Source organism: Ceratotherium simum, chromosome 12 (genome assembly GCF_057802395.1).
Source record: "Ceratotherium simum simum isolate JZ-2026a chromosome 12, ASM5780239v1, whole genome shotgun sequence".
Lineage (NCBI taxonomy): Eukaryota > Metazoa > Chordata > Mammalia > Perissodactyla > Rhinocerotidae > Ceratotherium > Ceratotherium simum.
This window is the reverse complement of record NC_141911.1, coordinates 71,109,531-71,132,070: the sequence shown is the minus strand read 5'-3', so window position 1 is coordinate 71,132,070 and position 22,540 is coordinate 71,109,531. Positions and strand designations below refer to the sequence as shown.

The window sequence follows — 22,540 nt, the reverse complement described above, 5'->3', positions numbered from 1 at the left end:
CAAACAGTTAACAGTATGGATAGAGACCCAGATGACAAGTGACGAGAAGAGAGCTGGAATCAGGGCCAAATAAGGATGACTCCTGGGTTCTCCCCGTGCTGTGATTCACCCACCCCATCCCTCCTGGGAGGCATTTCCTCAAATCTAGAACAGAGTCGTGGTCCTTACGACTGGTGACTCTAGGTAAATCAGCTTCCTGGTCATGTCCGAGAACTGTGTATCCATCCATTCATCTATTCGTGTATTTATTCTTACCCCTCCTGGTTCCAGAAAGAATTTGAGGTAGCTCAAATAAAATGTGACAAAATAAGTTAAAAGCAGAAAGGAAAGAAGGAAGAAAAACAAAAGTGAAGGACTAAAAGGTATTCAGGAATGAGACTGAAAATGAACACCTCAAAATTCATTTTGTGATGATTCATCCAGCTGCACATGTGTGATTTATGTACTTTTCTGTACAGATATATGGATGGCAATTTAAAAATCCATTTAATAGTAATAATAATAACAGACAGAGAAAGACAAATACCATATGATCTCACTTATGGGTGGAATCTAAAAAAAAAAACGAACTCATAGACACAGAGAACAGATTGGTGGTTGCCAGAGATGGGGAGTGGGTGAAATGGGTGAAGGAGGTCAAAGGTACAAACATCCAGTTATAAAATAAATAAGCCCTGGGGATGTAATGTACATCACGGTGACTGTAGTTAATAACACTGTGTTGTATATGTGAAAGTTGCCAAGAGAGTAGATCTTAAATTTTCCCATCATAAGGAAAAAAAATTTTGTAACTATGACTGGTGACGGATGTTAACCAGACTTATTGTGGTGATCATTTTCCAATATATACAAATATTGAATCATTATGTTGTATACCTGAAATTAATATCATATGTCAATTATGTCTCTATAAAAAATAATAACTAACATGTCAGTCACTCTTCTAATCAGTTCACTCACATTATCTCATTAAATACCAACAACAACACTATGAGAATGATTACTGTTATTATCTCTATCTTAGAATTGAGAAACAGAAGACTAGGAGCTTAAAGAACTGTCCTGAGATGGAGTCAGCTTCGTCATCCATTTAGCCAGGCTGTCAGCCACAGAGTCCACACTCAAACTAGTCTGCTAGTGATGTCTCCATCCTTATGAACACTTCAGGTATTTTTTTCACTCTTCACTGAGGACAGAACAAATCACATGTAACAATGCATCACAGGTGGATAATTTTGTAATAAGGAAGTTTGTGAAAACTTTATAATTTTAATAAAAAACAAACAAGAGCTTTCGTAAAAATGTGTAGAATATCTTGTGCTGGTTCACTTTGAAATTGTGGTATTTTATTAACGAGCTAGGGTCTTGGATGAAGCCCACGTTTGTGACGTTAGGCATGAGGTCAGCATTTGTACAGCGGCCTCTCCTTCTCGCCTGCCCAAAAAAGCCGAGCATTTGTAGCAATCACATCCCCGGCTAGTGTTTTAGGGTTAGCACCACATTTGAGGAGAAGATAAGGAAAATCAAGACTACTTTCTCTGGAGTGTCATCTTCTGTTAATCCAAAAAAGCAAAAGTTGAAAGCCCAGCTGACAGATCTTTGCATTCCACTATGTCTCATGACGATGTCATTCATTATCTCACTATGATAATGATAATCTCATTCATTATCTCAACCCAAACTCGATTATCACACATTATCTCTCCCATGAAAATGGAGTCCATTACCAAGAGTTCAAGTCTGTGATATAATTCTATATATTCTGCAAGGCAGTCACTTGCTATGAGACCATAGATGACAGAAAAACGAAGCTTATGATTTGCTATAATAAAGCACTAATATACAATCGGGGCAAATAATAAAATGAGGTATCAGTACTTAGAGGAACAAACCTCCCATATGATAATGAAGTATATTTTGTTTAGACTGCCTTTTAAAAAAACAATTAGCATAATGTAGCTATAATTTAAATAAGGCAGGGAATGGCAGGGGGAGAGGACATACAGAACAGAAGCTTAGGACGCAAGACATGCTATTTTTGCGTAAGGCACATGTTGACTTGGGAAGAATTATTCATCACCAACCACCGCAATCCATGTGAAACCTGCAGTGTTTGCAAAAGATCTACCAGAGATGATGCATAATTTACAAAATGCCACAAAAAATACTTTTTGGGGAGCTTCATGAGCTGCAAACCATCCTAAATATTAAGAAACTGAAAATACCACAGCTACATAATTTGACAGCAAATACAGATATGAAATATGTCGCCATAGTTATCAAAAGAAGCAATAGATTTAAGCAGGGGACCCAACAAAGACTTTACCTTTGGAGAACAAAAAGGAAGCAGAAAAAAAAAAGATGAATAATATAATAATCTGAATGTGTATAACTTAATTGCACGTCTTCCTCTTTTGGTAGTGTTACTTTACAAATGTCTTGGCCAAAATATGTTATAGAGCTGCTTTACATAAAGATCAGGGGTCCCTGCCATCTGATGTACAGAGATGAAAACCAGAGTGATTCTTTTCAAGCCAGAACTTCACCCACCCTACTAGGGAAAATTGCTACTTGAAAATCCCGTCAGTCCATAACACATTAACGGTATGCTAAATTAGATGACTAAATTAGGTGACTATGCGAAATTTAAAATTCTTAAATAGGGGATCTCAGAATTAAAACTTCCTCTGCAATGTTGGCAGACTCTCACATGACATGGCTATATGTAGATGCAGAGAAAGGAAGAACTGGTCCCAAGAATGTGTCTATGTGTGGGTGTGAGTGTATCTGCTTCTATAGATTTCTTTTTATCTCCTGTGAGTCTCACAATCCAATTAAATGAGAATTGTGTTGTGAAATCTGTAGGTCAACCCAAACTCAACTTTTTTTGTAGCCGCAGATGGTCTTATCCTCTCCCACAACGCAAGGAATAATAAAGAACAGTGCCTTTTTTTAAAATTATTGAGGTATAATCGACAAACAATAAAGTAAACATATATGAAGTGTACAGTTTGATAAGTTATGACATACACAGTCACCTGGGCAACTATCACCACAATCAATGTAGTGAACACATCCATCACCCCCGAAAGTTTCTTCCTGTCTCTTTGAAATCCCCCTCTCCCCTTCTCCACTCTTTGCCTACCCAGCTCAAACCCCAGACATCCACTGATCTGCTTTCTGTCACCGGAGATCAGTTTGCATTTTCTAAAGTTTTTTTTAAATTGGATCATACAGCAGTTACTCTTTTTTGTCTGGCTCATTTCACGTAGCATAATTATTTGGAGATTCACCCATGTTGTATGTGCACCAGTAGTTCACTCTCCCTTGTTGCTGGGCAGTATTCCATTGCATGGACATAACACAATGTGTTTATTCGATCACTTGTCACTGGACATTTGGGTTTTTTCCAGTTGTTGGCTATTACATGTAAAGCTGCTATGAATATTCATGTATAAGCTTTTGTATTGACTTATGCTTTCTGTTCTCTTAGGTAAATATCTAGGATATAATGAATAGATCACATTGTAACGGTAGTTTTAACTTTTTAGGGCACTGCCAAATCACTTTGCAAACTGCTTTTACCATTTGAATTCCCACCGACAGTATATGGGAGTTCCACTTCCTCCACACCCTTGTCAACATTTAGGATGGTCAGTCATCTAATTTGAGCCATTCTAATAGGTAAGTAGTAACATCACACTGTGTTTTTAGTTTAAATTTTTCAATTGAGCATCTTTTCGTGTACCTACTTATCATCAATCTGTTTTCTTTGGTGATATGTCTGTTCAAAGATTTTACACAGATTTTATTGGGTTGTTTGTTTTATAATTATTAAATTTTGAAAGTTTTTTATACATACTGGGTACAAGGCCTTCTTCAGATATAAAGTTTACAAATATTTTCTCACAGAATGTGAATTGTTTTTTCATTCTCTTAACATATTCTTTAAAAGAGCAGAAGTTTTAAATTTTGAAGAAGTCTAATTTATCTTTTTTTTTCTTTTATGTATTGTGCTTTGTGTGTTGTATCTAAGAAACCTTTGTCTAACTCAAACTCACAAACACTTTCTACTATGTTTTCTGCTGGAAGATTTAATTTTAGGTTTTACATTTAGATCTATGATTCATTCTAAGTTAATTGAGGATCTAAGTTTATTTTTTTGCATCTGTATATATAATTTTTTTCAGCACCATTTGTTGAAAAGGTCTCAAAGGGCTATAATCAAGGTGTCAGCAGGGCTGTGTTCCTTCTGGAAGGTCTAGGTAAGATTCCATTTCTTTGCCTTATCTAATTTATGAAATTTAGTTTGAGCCCACCTGGATAATCCAGGATAATCTCTTCATCTCAAAGTCAATTGATTAGCAAACTTAATTCCACTTGCATCTTTAATTTCCTTTGCCATGTAACCTAACATATTCACAGGTTCTGGAGGTTAGGATGTGGAAGGACATCTTTAGGGAGTGGGCATCATTTTGCCTACCAGACATGTTTACTGAAATTCATGTTTTCCTATTCTAAAAACCTTTCTCCATCCTTTATGATAGATATGCTACCATTACCAATCATTCCACCACTCTGCAAAGGCTAATTCCCATTCCCTACCAGTTATCCTTGTCCTACAGCACTTAAGTGAACACTGCCCTGCTTTAATATATGAAAGTAAATGTCAGCATCATAATGTACAATAAACCATTCATTTCATCTAGAAACCAGCATGTCTACTTCTATTTTTTGAGAAGCATCATTGAAATAGCCATGAAACCACCATGTAAGTGCTTGAGCAAAAGCTGAGCAAATATGTTATAGTAATTTCATAAAATGCATCTCTTCATTGAATGCGTTGCCATATGCAATGACCTTTAATGTAATTCTCAATTCTAAGTATATATTTGATGGTGTGATACCAAAACAATAACTACAGTTACCATTTACTCAGTGCTCACTGGGTGCCAGATATCTGTGAAACACTCATACCCTGCTTAATCCTCACAACAAACTCTGAGGTAGGTTTTGTTTTCCTCATCACAGAGGAAGCTGAGGTACAGAGTTACAGGGACATTAAATAATGTGCGAAGATCACATCCTTAGTGTGTAGGGAAGCCACTGTTTGATGCCTAGTCTGTGTTTTCAGAACCACAACACCACACTGCTGTAATCCTGCCCTATGGGGATCCACACAGACTGGCAGGGGTAGCATTAGGAGAAACCCAGAGACCAGAACTCTTGTTCTTGAACTTGATCTCAAACTAGCCCTTGACCTGCCCACAATCTCATTGTTTGCTCATTTTCTACTTTGTATTAATCATCTTTGGCTAGGTTATGCTGCAGTAACAAATGACCCCAAAATCTTTGTGTCTTTCAACAACAGAGATTAACTTCTCAACTCAAGTTGCATGCACATCACTGGCAGCTCCTTTCCGGAACAGGCTGACCATCTGACAGAAGGAGAACCAAGATGGAAAGTCTGCAACCATTCTTAAATCTTCTGCTTGAAAAGGACATCCATCAGTTCTGCTCACTTTTCTTTGGTTAAAGTAAGTCACAAGGCCAAGCTTGATGTCTGCTGAACAGAGAAATATAATCTCCACACAGAAAGGGGCAGTAAATTTGGGGCATAACAACAAAATCTATCGTAAACCTCTTGCTTCATCTTTCCATTCCTCTGGCTCAGCCCAATCTCTCCCATTCAACATCTGTATCCATTGGTTTCTCTAGCTCTCAAACTCAGCCCGCATCTGTCCTTTGTCGCAATGTACTACTTTTCTCTTCTTCCCTGTCTTAGTGCTTGCCAGGTGCACATCTGCTAAAAGAACCCCTTCACTTAGGTCTGGGGATTTTCCCCTATAAATGGCTCTAACAGAGCCCCGGTGTCCAGGGATCCACGTCTCTGGCATTAGTTTACATAGATATTTCCTGAATTTACTGAATGACTAGAGTCTGAATCTAAAAAAATAAAAAGCACATTCCATACTTAACAACGGATAGCTTGAAGGAGGGATAAGGGATCTCTACTTTATAATAAAAATGTATTCTAGTTACAGAAAAAATTAACCAAGAAGAAAATACCTCTTGGTCATAACTTTCACTTCTAATTTCTTGCACCTGCACATACTACGATCATTACTATATGTGAGAAGTTACTAGATTACAACCTATGCTTTTTATCTTTATGTAAAATAGAATAAATTTATTTTGTATTACCGAAACTTCTGTTGTTTTAAAAATTAATTTTAAAATTGGTTGTGGCTTTGTGTGGATCTGTATAATCATTTGAAAATAGTTTATAATGATCTGATTTGCTTATGGTGTACATATAAAACTGTTTTAAATTATATATAAATTTGTTATCTCTCAGGTCAAGAAAGAACTTAACTGATTATTCTGAAAGGGTATCCACTATGTTCTCAAAATTTACAACATTATCACCACCAGCTAGATTCTTAAACATTTCCTTGGAAAATGAGAAGTCAGCACCTAGATATTTACCCCAAGCGTTAGAACCATATACCTATCTCCTGTTAAACATTCACTGGAATGTCCCTTAATCACCTCAAACTCAACATATCTAATTATATCAGTCATTTTCAATCCATTTCCTCCTGTCTGCCCTTTACCCCCACCCCTATGCCCACCACTAACCCACTCTTTCTGTATTTCCCAGGTTGTTAAATGTGCCTCACTCACCCAGGTGCCCGAAAGAAACTCAGGAGTCATCACAGACTCTTGTTTCCCACCTCCCTCATCAACTCAGTCATCAAGATCCTCTCACCTCCTATACACTCTTCAAAGCTGTCAACGTTTGTCATTTCCACTCTCTGTGCCCTGGTTTAGACCTTCCTCGTATCTTCCCGAAACCTTTGAGTAATCTCCTTACTGGACTCTCTCATCACCCCCAGCTGACATTGTGATCTTTATGAAACACAAATCTCATCGTGTTACTTTACTGCTTAGAATTCTTTAATTGTAATATCTACCATCTATCAAGCCTACTGTGGGAATCATTCCAAGAATTTGTCATGTAACAACTCCTTACATTCTCACTACAACCCTGTAATGGAGATACTAACATTATCTATAATTTGATGTGAGGAACTTTATGTACAGAGAGGCCAAGTGATTTGTCCAAGGTCACAGAACCAGTGTGAAGCCAGGCAGTGTGCCTCCAGAGTCTGTCTTCTTAACCACCACACTATATTTTATTTTTCTATTTATATTTACTCACTACACAGAGACAATGCCTCCTCTTTGGCTTCAGGATAAACTGCAAAGGCAAACAAGGCCCTTTGTGATATGTCTCTTATCCATCTCTCCCACCTCATCCGTCCACTCTGTTGGCCCCAGTCCTGTGCAAACATTTACACCTGCTGTATGCATCATGCTCTGTCAAGCCCTCAAATGCCCCGTGCCTTTGTTTACACTGTTCCCTCCCCTTAGAGTATTTTTCTTTTCTTTTTCTCCTGCTCATTTCTTCAGATATCACCCCCCCTGCAACTCTTCCTGTCGTGGGTGCTTCTCCTCCGTGTGCCCTTTGTGCCTTGCGCGTACCACATCACTGTCATCGTAAGTGCCATGTTTCTGAAACAGCTGAAGTGATTGTCAGTTTTCTCAGGTACTATGGAGCTACTTGAGAACTTACTTGCTCTCTTATACTTTATTTGTGTAAGAATTTACAAGAGTTCTGGACACAAACGTGTTGAAGAAATGTTCTGATAAATGGGCGGATGGATAGATCTCCCTTAGGGATGCACTGTTCAATACGGTGGCCATTAGCCACATGGGACGGTTGGGCACTTAAAATGTGATTAATCCAAATCTAGATGTTCCATGAGTGTAAAATACACACTAGATTTTTAAAACTACGTATGACAAAAAAATATATATAAAAGGCTTTATGAATAGGTTTTATATTGACTATGTTGAAGTGATAATAGTTTATATATTTGGTTAAATAAAATCTATTATTGACATTAGTTTTACCTATTTATTATTTTTACTTTTTTAATGTGCTACAAGAAGATTTAAAATTACGTATGTGGCTTGCATTAGGTTTCTATTTTAAAATACTGCCTTAGAGAAATGGATTTAAAAGTTTAGCCAATGCTGGTTAGCAATACTGGTTTAGTCCACAAGATGGTGACTTTGGGGCAACATCGATTGCTTGGCATGAGGTGCAGCTGGAAAGAGAATTCAAAGATAAGAAGACAGGGCCGGCCCTGTGGCTTGGTGGTTAAGTGCGCGCGCTGCGATGCTGGCAGCCCGGGTTCGGATCCCGGGTGCGCATTGAGGCACCACTTCTCCGTCCATCCTGGGGCCGAGTCCCACATACAGCAACTAGAAGGGTGTGCAGCTATGACATACAACTATCTACTGGGGCTTTGGGGGCAAAAAATAAAATAAATAAAAAATTAAAAAAAAAAAAATAAAAAATAAGAAGACAGTAGAGAGCCATGCCCAAGGCAATAATCTAGTCAAGGCCTCTAGATTGTTACATTACTGAAAGTTGGCATTTGATGGGAAAACTACTCATTTAGAAGGTAGGGGAAGATACAGCTAAGTTGACTGTGGATTGAGACTCTGTAAGAATTCATGAACAAAAGCAAAGCAGGCACCCTATGCCTAGGTGTTCCTCATTCCATGAATTATACCAGTGGGAACTTGAACTCTAGTGGAGGCCCGGGAGCAAGAGGGGCCTCGTCACAGAGAAGTGTAAGTCAGAAGAAACCCGGGCCGGCTCCGTGGCTTAGCGGTTAAGTGCGCGCGCTCTGATGCTAGCGGCCCGGGTTCGGATCCCGGGCGCGCCCCGAGGCACCACTTCTCCGTCCAACGCGAGGCCGAGTCCCACGTACAGCAACTAGAAGGATGTGAACCTATGACATGCAACTATCTACTGGGGCTTTGGGGGGAAAAAAATGAATAAAAATAAAATCTTTAAAAAAAAAAGAAGAAACCCAACACTCACACAGTCACGAGCCTGTGCCTACCGCAGAGCCTGGCACACAGTACGTACTCAGCTAATAATTGTGGGGTGAACAAATGAATGAATCAGCACCAAAGCAGGTCAGCAAGGAGCCAGAAGAGCAATTGGGTTTCATGATGAACTAGCAAGGGCTAAATCTGAAATAAGTTCAGCCTTCTGATTCCTTTATTTCTGGTTCTTAGGGGCTGCTGTGTTATGAGTCCAGGTAGAAAAGCATATCCTGAGACTGGGTTTACTTAGGAAAATGGGATCCAGGTTTTCAGATCTCTAATTCATTCTCTAAACTCCTGTTTTATTGTTTTAAGTTAAGTTTGGGTTCTGTTATTGTTTTGTTTTGCTTTGCTTTGGGATCCAAAACCTGAAATAAGATGTTTAATAGTCATGGGATCTGAATAGGAATTCTTTAATCTAATAAAACCTGACCTGTCCACAGTAAAATTTATTGGGCAATCGCAAATATCCAAGAACCAGGAAGTAATCAATTAGTATGTTGAAGCATCAACATGGATGTCTCAAAACCCATGCCATAGAGACCATGCACTTAACCCGTAGAAGTAAGTTTGATATTCAGGTTTATGTGCTGATAAAAATTAAAATTGGAGGGGCCGGCCCGTGGCATAGCGGTTAAGTGTGCGTGCTCCGCTGCTGGCCACCCAGGCTCGGATCCCAGGCGCGCACGGATGCACCGCTTGTCAGGCCATGCTGTGGCAGCGTCCCACATAACGTGGAGGAAGCTCAGCAGGGACGTTAGCTCAGGGTCAGTCTTCCTAAGCAAAAAGAGGAGGATTGGCATGGATGTTAGCTCAAGGCTGATCTTCCTCACAAAAAGAAAAGAAAAATAAATTAAAATGGGAAATAATAGTTTTTGAGCACTTACCGGACATAGTGCTTTATTCTGTGAAAGAGGTATTGTTTTGTTCGTGTTATACAAATGAGTAAACAATTGAAAAGATTAGACTCAAATTCATATGTGTCTGACTTCAAATCCAGCAATATTAGCTGTGATACCGTGCTACTTCCGTAGCAGATTAGCAGAACCACTGGACACACCAGCAGTAGATAACGACCTGGTGAATAATGCATGGCCTCTGCCTTTAAGTCCAGTCAAGTCAACTAGTAATTGCAATTCGTTGTGATTTATTGCCATGATAGAGACATAAAGTACAAAGTGAACTCATGAAGCAGCCAATCCAACTAAACTTGGGGATGGAGGAGGGTCAGGAGTGGCTTCTTAGGGAAAGTGGCCCTAGATCGGAGACTTGAGAGACAAATTATTCAGGTAAGACGGATAGGAGATTGTTATTCCAGGCAGAACAAAAACACACAAAAAAAGTTCATGGCATGTTCAAGAACTACAAATGAGTAGAAAAGTACAAGGAGAGAGAAAGTGAGAGAAAAGGCTGGAGAGATAGCCAAGGTCAAGTCGTGGTGGCCCTCATATACTAAACTATATGTAATAGAATAGAGTCACAGAAGCATTTAAAGAAAGTTACATGATTAGATTACATTTTTAAAACATCACTGGCTACAGTGTGAGAAATAAGAGAAGGAAAGGAAGAGAAGAGGCAAAGAGATGACAAAAGAAGCTGTGGTGGTAACCCAGGTAAGAAATTGAAGAACTAAACCAGGACTGCGGCAAGAAGGATGGAGAGATATGGATGGATCTGGATGCTACCAAGGAGGTGGAATTCAAGGCTTAGTGCTTATTTGGATACAGGTGATGAGGGAGAAAAAGGTGTCATGGATGATGCTAAGATTTCTGTTCTGGGCCGTTGGGTATATGGCGATGTCCTTGACCAATATAAAGAACACAGGAGGAACAGTCTCAGAGGGAGAGTGATGGGCTCCATTTTTGACTTGCTGAGTTTAGGTGCCTCAGTTTTACTCAAGAAAAGATGACCTGTGATCAGTTAGAGAAATAGTTCTGGAATACAGAAAATAGGTCCTGGCTAGAGATACATAGATTTGGAGCTATCACAAAAGGAAAAAATGCCTAAGGATTATCCAAAGAGGAAAATTAAGAGGGAGGGACATCTTGTAAACCAAAGGATTCTTTCTCCAGAGAGTCTGGATGCACAGTAACGGTTTTATTACATGCTGCACTATAATTTACAAAGTACTTACATAAATACTGATTCATTTGATTCATGACAGTTCCTTGAGGGAAATAGTGTGCTATCGTCCTCATATTACAGATTGGAAAACTGAGGTTCAATTTAGTTAAGAGATTTGTCAAAGGGCACCCATCTAATGAGTTGTGGAGCTAAGTCCAAATCATAATTTTCAGACTCTAAATTGGAGTCTGTTTTCACTAAACCAAATTGCCATTGTTAATATTCGGTGCAAATTCCAAGTCAGGGAGAGTGTGAATTTTGACTTGAGTCAGAGGGGCTGAAATATACAAATTTTACACATCCAGCAAAATTTCAGGGTTTGGAGCCATCTAGATCAGTGTTGGAGACACCTGCCGAGGCTTTTTACCTCTTCCACCAGCACCAAAAACTAAAAGTGTATCTGTAGTCAGGCTGTCTTTCAAATGAATAGGCCAGCCTGGGAAAAAGCCAAAATTATCAACCTTCCAGACTTTGTGACTTGAAAGCCTTCAAACCTTTTCCAATAAAGCCCATTAAAAAGATCTTGAACCCTTGAGGCTGAAAACAAACATGACATTCTGCTGCGTTCAATAATTGCTTGCTTCTGAGCATTTGTTTGCCATTATTTTCCGTGGCCCCTTTGTAGGAGTTGTTGAGATTTCCCATATTGACAGACCAAAATGAATTCATTGTAAATTCCTTCAGTGCTTGATTAATACCCTTCCGAATAAAACTGAAAATAGGAGAAGGGTAAAGATAAGCATAGAAAAAAATAGAGAAGTTGCATTGAATTAGTCATATTTTTTTGGTCCATGTGAAATTGGAAGCACCATATTACTAAAGCAGAGCTATCCCAGTTAGAAAACAAAAGGCAGAAGTATCCTTTTTGATTGCCTGGATTTTTATTCAAAAGAACACAGATGTGGGTAGTACAACGTTTTAAATGTATGAGGTCCCTGAATTTATCTCATGGGAAGGTGGGTTACAAAGTATTAGATAACTAACAAGTAATTTTGGCTGAGTTTATATTGTAATTAATATCCAGAAGTGTGCTAATTAACGACCTTAAAAACTAAGTGTTGCAAACTTGGCTGAGCAACTTATCTCCATTTCAGAATTTCCCTCTCCCTGTACCTAACAACAACCACAAAGCGATGCTGCATCAGTTCACTTTTGCTACATAACAAATCACCCTCCAAAATTAGTGTCTTAAAAGAACAACCGTTTAGTTAGCTCAGGATTCTGTGGGTCATCTCTGTCATTCGGATCTGGGACAGTTTGGCTGATCTCTCTTGGGTTTTCTCATGAGTTTGTGTTTAGCTGGTTGGTCTACTGATGGCTGTGTGATCAAGGATCTTTCACTCACATGTCTGGCAATTGGCAGGCCACCATCCAGGGTATCAGGGCAACTGGGCCACACGTTGCTCGTCCTCTGGCGGGCTGTCCTAGATTTCCACATAGAGTGTCTTGTCCACAGAGTTCCAAGAACAGCAAGAAAGAACAGACCTCACTGCTCAAGTGCTTTCTGCGCCTCTGCTTGCACCTTATTTGCTAACATCCTGTTAACCAAAGCAAGCGTATGGCAAAGCCCGGATTCAAGAGGTAGGCAAGTAAACGCCACCTTCTTGACAGGAAGAGCTGCAAAGCCACATTTGCTAGAGGTGCGCCTACAGAGATGAAAAGAATCCATGGCGGTCTACCACAATGGAAAAGCCTGATACAGCATCCTCAAAACCCAGCTGCCAAGAAAAGGAACAGAAAAATGCTGCAGCAGCACTCAGCAACTGAACCCAACCACACCCACCGCAGTTCACACTGCTGAAAGATAAAGTCAGGAGAATCTTTATTAATGCCCCAAATCGAGACAGAAGGACATTAAATGTATATCCTGCTCTTGTTCCTTTTCCTGAGACGTAGTAGAATGTACAAAAGGTTAAAAAATGGTTTTGACTTTCTCCCCTGGAAGTAAGAGTTCTACTACTCCTCCCAGGTGAGGAATAATCTGAAAGTTCAGACTATTTTAGCAGAGAGAACACAGCCCAGGTGTTCTAACAAAGACTCGATGCTCCCTCTCCTCTCCTCCTCTGTCTCTGCTTTCCCTCTCTTCCCCGAGTAGCATGGAGTTTGGAGAACACAAATAATGTTGGAAGAGAGTAAAGAAGTCACCCATCTCTATACAACCCCAAATGGAATATCTAGACAAAGCCCCTCAAGCATAAACAAAATCCTAAGAAACAGCAAAGAAACTAGGAGAAAGAGAGAAAGGAAAGAAAAAGAGACAGGAAGGAAAGAAAGAAAGGAAGGAAGGAAGGAGGGAAGAAGGGAGAGAGGGAGGGAGGGAAGGAGGGAAGGAGAAAGAAAGAGGGAGAAAGAGAAAAGAAAGATCATATAAAAAGACCTAGGATGTGGACTAGAAGAAAAGAACTCAAGAACAGAGGATGCACATGAAAAAAGAGATAACAGCATTTAGAGAAAAATTATTGAATGAGAAAAGCAAAGATAATCCAATTAAGGATATTTGTTATCCGCTATGTAAAAAGTCCAATAAATGGAATTAAATTTTAATTCAGTGATGTAATAAAAGAAAATTTTTCTGGAATGAAAAAAAATTGAATTTGCCATTGGAAAAATAAAAGCAATATGTTTCAGAAATTACAATGCTGCTATATATACTAGCTAAGGTTTTATACTTTCAGAAGGAATAAGGAAAGAATTCTTCAAGCATCCAGGATTAAAAGCAAGTCATTTACAAGGGGAAAAAAACAACCTTTTCCATAGCCATATTCTATGCCAGGAGATAATAGAGCAATATCTACAAAATTCAGAGGGAAAGAAAGTGTAATCCAAGAATATTGTGCTTAATCCAAATGGCATTCATGTATAAAGGCAATAAATAAGCAATCATTCTCAAATATGAAAAAATTTGAGGAATAGACAATCCATGAACCTTTCAAAAACTAATTGAAAAATATGTCTACTCAAAAGAAAACTCAAAGAACTCAGGAATAACGAAGTCACGGTAGTAGTTTAAAATAATAGAATTAATTTTTAAAATACTATGAGAAGTATGGTTACTGAAACAAATGGGGATTAAGTGCTGGGACAATGAAGAAACACTAGGGAAACTGACTGTGAGATCAGTTAACACCCAGCTCTTTTACTGTGGGGAGTCGATCGCTAAAATTTAACCAAGTAGTTCAAAAAATGTAAAAGCACAGTGTCTCCAACTTCTGCAAATTCTTCCATTATCTGTTTTCTTTACCTTAACAGGACGTTTTAGGAAAAATATCTTTTGTGATATCTATCTATGTATATACATATATGTATAAATGTATTGTATATATAGCCATATATATGAAGTTTTATGATTCTTTTATATTTCAATTCGGTTTGATCTTCTTATGTTTAATTCAATTCAAATTATACATAAATTTTTATCAGACATAGTATCAAATAACATGATCTCATTTTTATCAAAGTATTTCTCTCTCTATCTTTCTTCTCTATATTTATGTAAATAAAAAGATATCCATAATGATGATTACTAAATGTTAATGTTTGTTTCTGGGTGGTGGGAGTGATTGAATTTTTTTCAATCTTTTTAATTTTACTTTTTCTGTATTATCTGGAGTTATGGAATGGGCACATTTCAATTTTTCTAATTTATTTTTTAATGGAGGTAACATTGGTTTGTAATATTATATAAATTTCAGATATACACCACTATATTTCAACTTCTGTATAGACAACATTGTGTACACCACCAAAAGTCTAGTTGCCATCTGTCACCACACACATGTGCCCTTTTACCCTCTCCCCACCCTCCATCCCCTCTGGTAACCACCCATCTGTTCTCTGTATCTGTGTGTTTGTTTGTTGTTGTCGTTTTTTATCTTCCACTATGAGTGAAACCATACAGTGTTTGGCTTTCTCCCTCTAACTTATTTTGCTTAGCATAACACCCTCAAGGTCCATCCATGATGTCACAAATGCAAGACTTCATCTTTTTTATGGCTGAGTAGTATTCCATTGTATATATTCACCACATCTTTATCCTATTCAATTTTCTAAAAATGTAGAGTGATCTTTCCTTAAAACAGAAAATAATGAAAATGGGAAGCAAATGCAGCAAAATGTCAATGGTGGTTTATCCTTGCTGGTGGGAAAATGAATTATTATTACATTATACTTTTTTTGTTGTACTTTCCTATAGTTATTTTTAATTTCTAAAACTTAATTTTTGCTTCAATCTGGAGAGAATATGAATATTAATTCTAAAAACTAATGCCTATTGATTTTTTTTTTAATTTTTTGGTCCTCTGCTAATGTTGTAGTTCACACTTCCAGTAAGAACCTGAGCTCAATTTTTAGAATGTTCCCTCCTGTTTATTACCAGAGACAAGAATGCATGAGCGAATGCCTTGACTAAGCCTCACCAAGAAGGAAACCATTGCCTGGAAAAAATCTGCTAAACATTTGAAATATGTCCATGGTACAGTCTGGTTAATATGAGAAAGTAGGATGGTTAGCTGCAAACCCTGTCAAAGAGATACCTGACTGAAGGCTGTGAATCATGAGGGCCGTGTGGCATATTACAGAGAGGGGAAGCTGAGAGTAGAAACAAGGAGGAAAACACCAGAGAACTGCCTAAGACTTCTGTGAAGTAACCAAATGTCTGTTATTGTAGTGAAATCATAAGCACCTCTGGCAAGAGGCTGGAAGGGCAGGATTATGCAAAGGAACAACAATTAACCATAAACCTAACACTAATTGTTCTGCTATTGAACTGCAAGCCATGGGCAATAAGTAAGACTTGGAATGAAAATAAAAACATGGAGCAATAATGACTAACATCAGGAGAGAGAGGAAAAGTAATCTGGTAAGAGGCTGCCATTTAACCCTCCTGAACTCTTTCCCCGCTCCTGCCTCTGCCTCGGTGGTTAAGTCTTTCTAGAGAATCTTCACCTCTAGGAGGCAGAAATGCAAATTCCACAAGTTCAGAGACTGAGTCTGTGAATCCAGGAGTGCTCTGTGAGACCTTTGAGGAAGTCAGAGATCCCTAAGCAAGTCCTGCATTAGGAGATGATAAAAATACCATGAGAACCTAAAAAAGCTAAAAACATCTCTGTAGTGTCAACAGAAACCCAAATAATACCAACTCTATGCTTGGTTTTATGTGGTAATAAATAAGAAACTGTGTCCTGATAAATGCCTTATGTAGATGGGCTCACATAATCCTCTGAGAGAGCAGTTATTACTAATCCAATTTTATAGAAAAATTATGGAATTTACAGAGAAACTAAGCTGTTTGCTCAAGGCCGTGCAGAGTCAGGATTCAAATCCAGCAGCTCTGACTCCAAAGCCCCCAGTCTTTCCACCACCCAACATCAGAAGTCAGTGTCACTTAATCATAAGCACAGAAATTTTAAGTTTATTTTATAATGTGATAAAACTGGAAAACCCTAGGGTGGAACCCTAAAGAAATGCCAAGAGTTCTTTTTATTATAATTAATCTGGACTTAATTCCAATTTTAAGGTGGGGTTTTCTAATGGATGATTCAAAAATAATTAAATTGTGGTTTCGAAAAATATTTAATTCAGCCAATGCAGGGGCAGATCCTGATGATAAAAGAATGATGTTGATGAAATGAATTTCTGTACTTGAAAATAACCCTGGTGAGATCTAGACTGATTTTGACAAAAGAACTTTAAACACATCTAATGTTTGTTATAATAGAGTTAAGCATCAACACATTCCTTTTAAACTTCTTCCAGATAGTCTATTAAAAAAGACCTATTTTCAAAAGAAAAAAGATCCATTGTACAGCCACATATTGGTCAAATCTACCAAGAAAATACTAGAAATACTTCCGAAAATCACTTTTTTCTGTAGTTGTGAAAGCAATTCATCTACAAAAAGACTGTTTCTAAGGCACCATCATGAATTTTTTCACTTTTCAATATATAATATTTAAAAACACTATTTTTTAGGTATCCACAGTTTACAGTGATTCCTCCTTGTCCAGCTATAGGATCTCATACTTTGATGTCCTTTTTCCTATGCTTTTAAATTGGGAATGCTTTGCTCTAATCTTAGCTCTAACCTTGTCTCATATCCCTCATATTCTGTTCTGCTCACTGAGGCTCAGTCACAAGGAGCTTGTGAAATCTGGTAGGAAAACTAGTGGGTATGGAGTTAAAAGAACTGGGCTTGAGTTTTAAATCCAACTGGATCGTAGTGAAATCAACAGATCTGTGCAAGTTCCGTGGCACAAGAACTGTTTGCTACCAGGATCCCAGTACCTAGATGATGAGTAGGCATCCAATCAGTATTTGTTGAAAGTAAAAATAACATGCTTTAAGGGTATCATAGAAGTATTGCTAAGATTAATAGAGGAAATACTTATTTTTAATTAGTAAGCTTAATATTTTAGAGCAGTTTTAGGTTCACAGCAAAACTGAGCAGAAAGTGCAGAGTTCCCCTATATTCCCTGTCCCTACACAAGCACAGCCTCCACCACTATTGGCATCCTGCACTACAACGGCACCTTTGTAATAATCAATGAACCTACATTGACACATCGTTATCACCAAAAGTCCATAGTTTACATTAGGGGTTACTCTTGTATTGTAAATTCTGTGGGTTTTGACAAATGCATACTGACATGTATCCACCATTGTAATATCTTAGAATAGTTTCACTGCCCTAAAAATCCTCTGTGCTCCACCTGTTCATCCCTTCCTCCTCCCTAACCCCAGCAACCTCTAATCCTTTTATTGTCTCCATAGTTTTGCCTTTTCCAGGGTGTCATATAGTGGGAATCATACAGTATGTAGCCTTTTCAGATTGGCGCATTTCACTTGGCAATATGCATTTAAGGTTCCTCCGTGTCTTTCCATGGCTTGATAGCCCATTTCTTTTTAGTGCTGAATAATATTTCACTGTCTGGATGGACCAGAGTTTATTTAGAAGAAGTACTTTAAAAATATAAAACATACCACTAGTTATCGTTACCATCATTGTGATTGTCGAAGTGACATTTCAACATTAGTCAGCTTGACTACGCCTCAACTTTTGGTGCTTGGGTCACTGAAACCTATTGATATCTCATTTTTCAGCAACAAAAAGAGGGCATAAAAATATGTCCCAGATGTTAGCTGAGGCGTGTCCAAATATCACACCCACAAAGCAGTCAGCCTGCAGCTGGTGCTCCAGAGAGTGCTGATGTGACTTGAGCTTGATGTCAAATAGTCACACTTCCTCCATACAGAGACCATGACCAAGAGAATTTCCAGACAAACAAATGTTTCTCTTTTCTCACCTCCAAAGACCAATTCAACATCGAAATCAGCTCTAGTACTGAACATCTGAAAAGGAAGAGGTGAAGTGTCAAGTTAGGTCTTGCCTTAGACGGCCCAAGCCTGAGATTGAGTATATCCTAAATTGGTACCAAATCCAGATTTTGAGCCTAGACTAAAACCAGCTTCCCTATGGTCCGCCAAGCCAAGAGTGCCTGAATGAGATACGGGCTCCTCCTTCCTGGATGGTAGAGCAGAATCATAGTGTCTCTAGACATTGGAATAAAAGGCGTAATTCACTTTGCTAATTCACCCTTTGACGTTTTTCTCTGAAAGAATTCATTTGGGTGCCATTTTTAAGAAGTTCTGGGTTCTTATTTCATATAACTTTTTAGCATGCTAAAACTATTTGATAAACCAAATTTAACCTGCTGCTGGCAAGCAATCAGGGCCTCCTTGTTGGAATAAGCCCACATTAATAAAAAAGAGAGCAAAGTACCTCTCCTAGGGGCATGACCTATACTTTTCAAAATTTGTTTATTACCCAGTTCAAGAAAAGATATTGACATAGAAAAGGTTAAGAAAGAAGAAGAGATCTCCAAAATAGAAACATGATACCTCTGTGGTCTCTGGGTCATTTTTCAATCCAGGCACCAGCACAACTCAACCAAAATTATTATAGCCATTCACTCTTGTTGGTATTTGGGGTTGCAGATTCCAAGGGATGCAGCTTTTTTTGCTATATTTGGTCAGGGAAATACTTAGAAGAGCCATTTTGAGCACAACAGGGTTTTAGACCTTTTAACTCAATGTTAAGTTGACAAGTGCACCCACTGGAATGGAAAATATGAATTATGTTCATAGTGATGCATGTGGTCTATCTTAAGAAAGAAGCAGTTCTAATAATTTTTGGAAGCAAGGAGAAGGTTCTTGTGTTCTCTCAGATCCTTTGTTTTAGGGCCACAGTTTCATTCACTCATTTCTTCATCAGTTTTCAAAACATCAACCAGAACTTGAGCGGGTGAGGCAGAAGAATAGATTTCAACTGTGGTTCAACCAAAATTACCCCAGGCTTTTAAGATAGAATGGCAGAGGTGGATTGTGATTCTTTAGGAGCCATTATTTTTTAATAATGGTGATTATGTCAGAACATCGGAGGCATAATGCCCTGTATCTAACCTACTACATCAACAAGCTTATAGCTTTATATGAGGAATGCCTCAGATGAGCTCCAGTTAATTCTGGCACAAAATTATTGTTTGAAAAGAATAAAATTTGACTTACCTTGTTCTTATTATCATTACTTTGAACATCTGCTATTAACTAAGTTTGAATCTACTTGAGACCTAATGTTCTGGGATTTATGTGCCAAACATTGATTATCTTATCCTAGAGTTAAATTTAATCCCACCAACCTTTCATTTTTATGCATTCCTATATTGAAAAGTCAAAACTAAAAAGGATTTTTCTTTGGTCCCTAAACGAAGGTGAAACAATTTCAATTTTCATTTCAGGAGCTGTACCACAAAGTTGCAGACCAAAATAAGATAAATATAGGAAACAAAGGGTTAATTTCACACAGATTAATCACAGAGCGTCTCACACCCCATTTTGCATCTGAAGAGATTTTCCACATATCAACATCTAATTTCCTTACTGTGTCGGAATTCCCAGAAACTGTCCTTAAAAAATAAAATAAAATAGAATCACCTAGAATCGTAGAGCAGTAAAGTTTTCTCCACAGCTGACTATTCCTAGGAAATAAAGCTGACCCTTCATTCCTGGTATTTTCAATTCTGCTACGGAATCACAGACCCCTTCCACTCTTTACGTTCTCTTGGATACAGCAAAACACGTGTACATGGCTCTAATTCAGCTAGATACTGAACAGAAATATTGGTGATGCTTTCTATATTGGAAATGACTTACTGGAATTAATACTGTTAAGTCATTAAAGCATAATCCCAATGAAAGTAACTTGATGGGGTTTCATTATGTATAAGGAAATGAATTTCTTACGAGGAAGTTTTTTTTGGTGTTTAGGCATTTTTATTTATTTGGGCTTCTTGAAGAATTGTTTCTTACCATCATTTTTACTCTCTTTAACAACCATATAGTCAATGAGTATTTTTGCTCCGTCTAAAATGCACGCTGTCAATAATATATCTCCACTATACAGTAAATACTGAAGGTTGTAGTTAATAATTTAAAACAAAAATGAGGAGGGAGTCAAGATGGCGGCGGAGGCAGACTCTGAACTCACCTCCTCCCGCGGACACAGCCAATTTACAACTACTCATGGAAAAATTACCCCTGAGACAGAACTGAAAACTGGATAAGAGGAGCTCCTGCAACAACGGACAATCTTAACTGAGGTGGAAGAGGCAGAAACTCCCTTCTGGAGAGGAAAAACGCCGCCTTCACAAGCCGCCAGCTTCACGGCCGCCGGGAGCAGCGCACAGGTACGCAGCCTCCCTGGAGGCGCGGGGCCCTGAGGGGGAGCACCCCCGCTGTGGGCATTTTGTGGACCCAGCACAATGGAGACCAGCGGCATAATATCTGACTGTGCCTGCTACTAAAACATTGGGGAGCACCCCCAGAAAACCCGGTTCACAAAGAAACTAAAACTGGCTCTTAAAGGGCCTGCGCACAAACTCACCCATTCCAGAAAGCATCCTAAAATCACCAAAAAGAACGGTGTACAGTGCTTTGGTGACAAGAGACTCACCTAATAGGCCCTGAGTGCATCTCGGTGAGGGGTGAGACCTCTCCAAGGACTGGGACATTGGCGGCAGCCATTGTTGTGGCCTGGTGTGAGCAAGCTGACGCAGATGCCATTGGAGTTCTCCCTGAGGCCTGCTAGCCCAGGGTCTACCCCACCCGCTAGAGCACCATTTAATCCAGCTCAGCCAGGGCAGGCAGCCCACCCTAGAGACTGGCCCCACCCAACAACAAGCCCTCAGGCAACGTGTGGGCCTGCATAGATTGGTGACTGGATTCTCTGCAGCCTGGCAACTGAGCCGACTTGAGCGGGCAGGGTGTGCACAAGGAGCGGGTGGAGAGTGTGGGGCGGTGGCGGAGTGTGTGGGGCTCCCGCCATGGAGAGACTGGGTCCGCTTGGGGAGGTCGGGGCGCTCACACGGGGCAGGACTGTGTTGACTGTGTGTGTGGACCTGTGGGCGGCAGGGCTTGTCAGCTGCAGAAGACTTGTGCTTCTCAAAGACCCACATAGGAGGTTTGCCCCACCTTCCAAAGCCTGAAACAATTGGGTGCTCCTGTGCCTGAGGCCAGCCCCACCCAGCTGCAATCCTCAGAGAGCTGACAAGAGACCTAATAGGCTAGAGGCTTACAGCAATTGTAAGGCCCTGAGCCTAACAACCTGCCAAGCTGGGGGCCTACTCAGTTAAAAGAAATACTGCAACACAAATGTGGTATTAGAACATACAGCCAACTGTGCTGGGGCTCCCCACACCTGATAAAGAGACTGAAGGGCCCACAACAACTACAAGCAGCTGAGCATTACAACAGCTGGCCAGGAGCATAACTCAGCCTCCCTGGGCACCTATAGGGAGAGCTAACAGGCCACAATAGAGGGACACACGTAGCCCACATAGGGGCCACCCCTGGAACATTGAGAACTGAGGGAAGCACACTGGAAGCCTCCTAAGGCATCACTTACATAAGGTCACCTATCCAAGAGCAGGAGATGTAGCTGACCTACCTAATACGTAGACACAAGCACAGGGGAAGAGGCAAAATGAGGAGGCAAAAGAATACATTCCAAGTAAGGGAACAGGACAAAACCCCAGAAAAGGAACTAAGTGAAACAGAAATGAGCAACCTACCCGACAGAGAGTTCAAACTAAGAGTGTTAAGGATGCTCACTGATCTGGGGAGAAGAATAGATGAACTCAGTGAGAATGTCAACAAAGAAATGGAAGATATAAAAAAGAACCAATCAGAAATGAAGAATACAATACTGGAAATGAAAAATAAATTAGAGGGAGTCAAAAGCAGAGTAGAGGATACAGAAGAACGGATCTGTGAGCTGGAAGAAAGACTAGAAGAAACTACCCAAGGTGAACAGGTAAAAGAGAAAAGAATTAAAAAGAGTGAGGACAGTCTAAGGGACCTCTGGGACAACATCAAGCGCACTAACATCCGTGTT

At 39.3% G+C, this 22,540-nt stretch overlaps 1 long non-coding RNA gene across 1 annotated transcript in view; it reads right to left on the bottom strand.

The window, feature by feature from the left end:
• Positions 1-21,221, bottom strand: part of LOC147915883 (uncharacterized) — a 76,319-nt gene extending 55,098 nt beyond the window's left edge. The window contains exon 1 of the long non-coding RNA XR_015553755.1: positions 21,101-21,221. This is a non-coding gene — a long non-coding RNA (uncharacterized LOC147915883). The remainder of the gene's footprint in view (positions 1-21,100) is intronic.
• Positions 21,222-22,540: the final 1,319 nt, after the last annotated feature.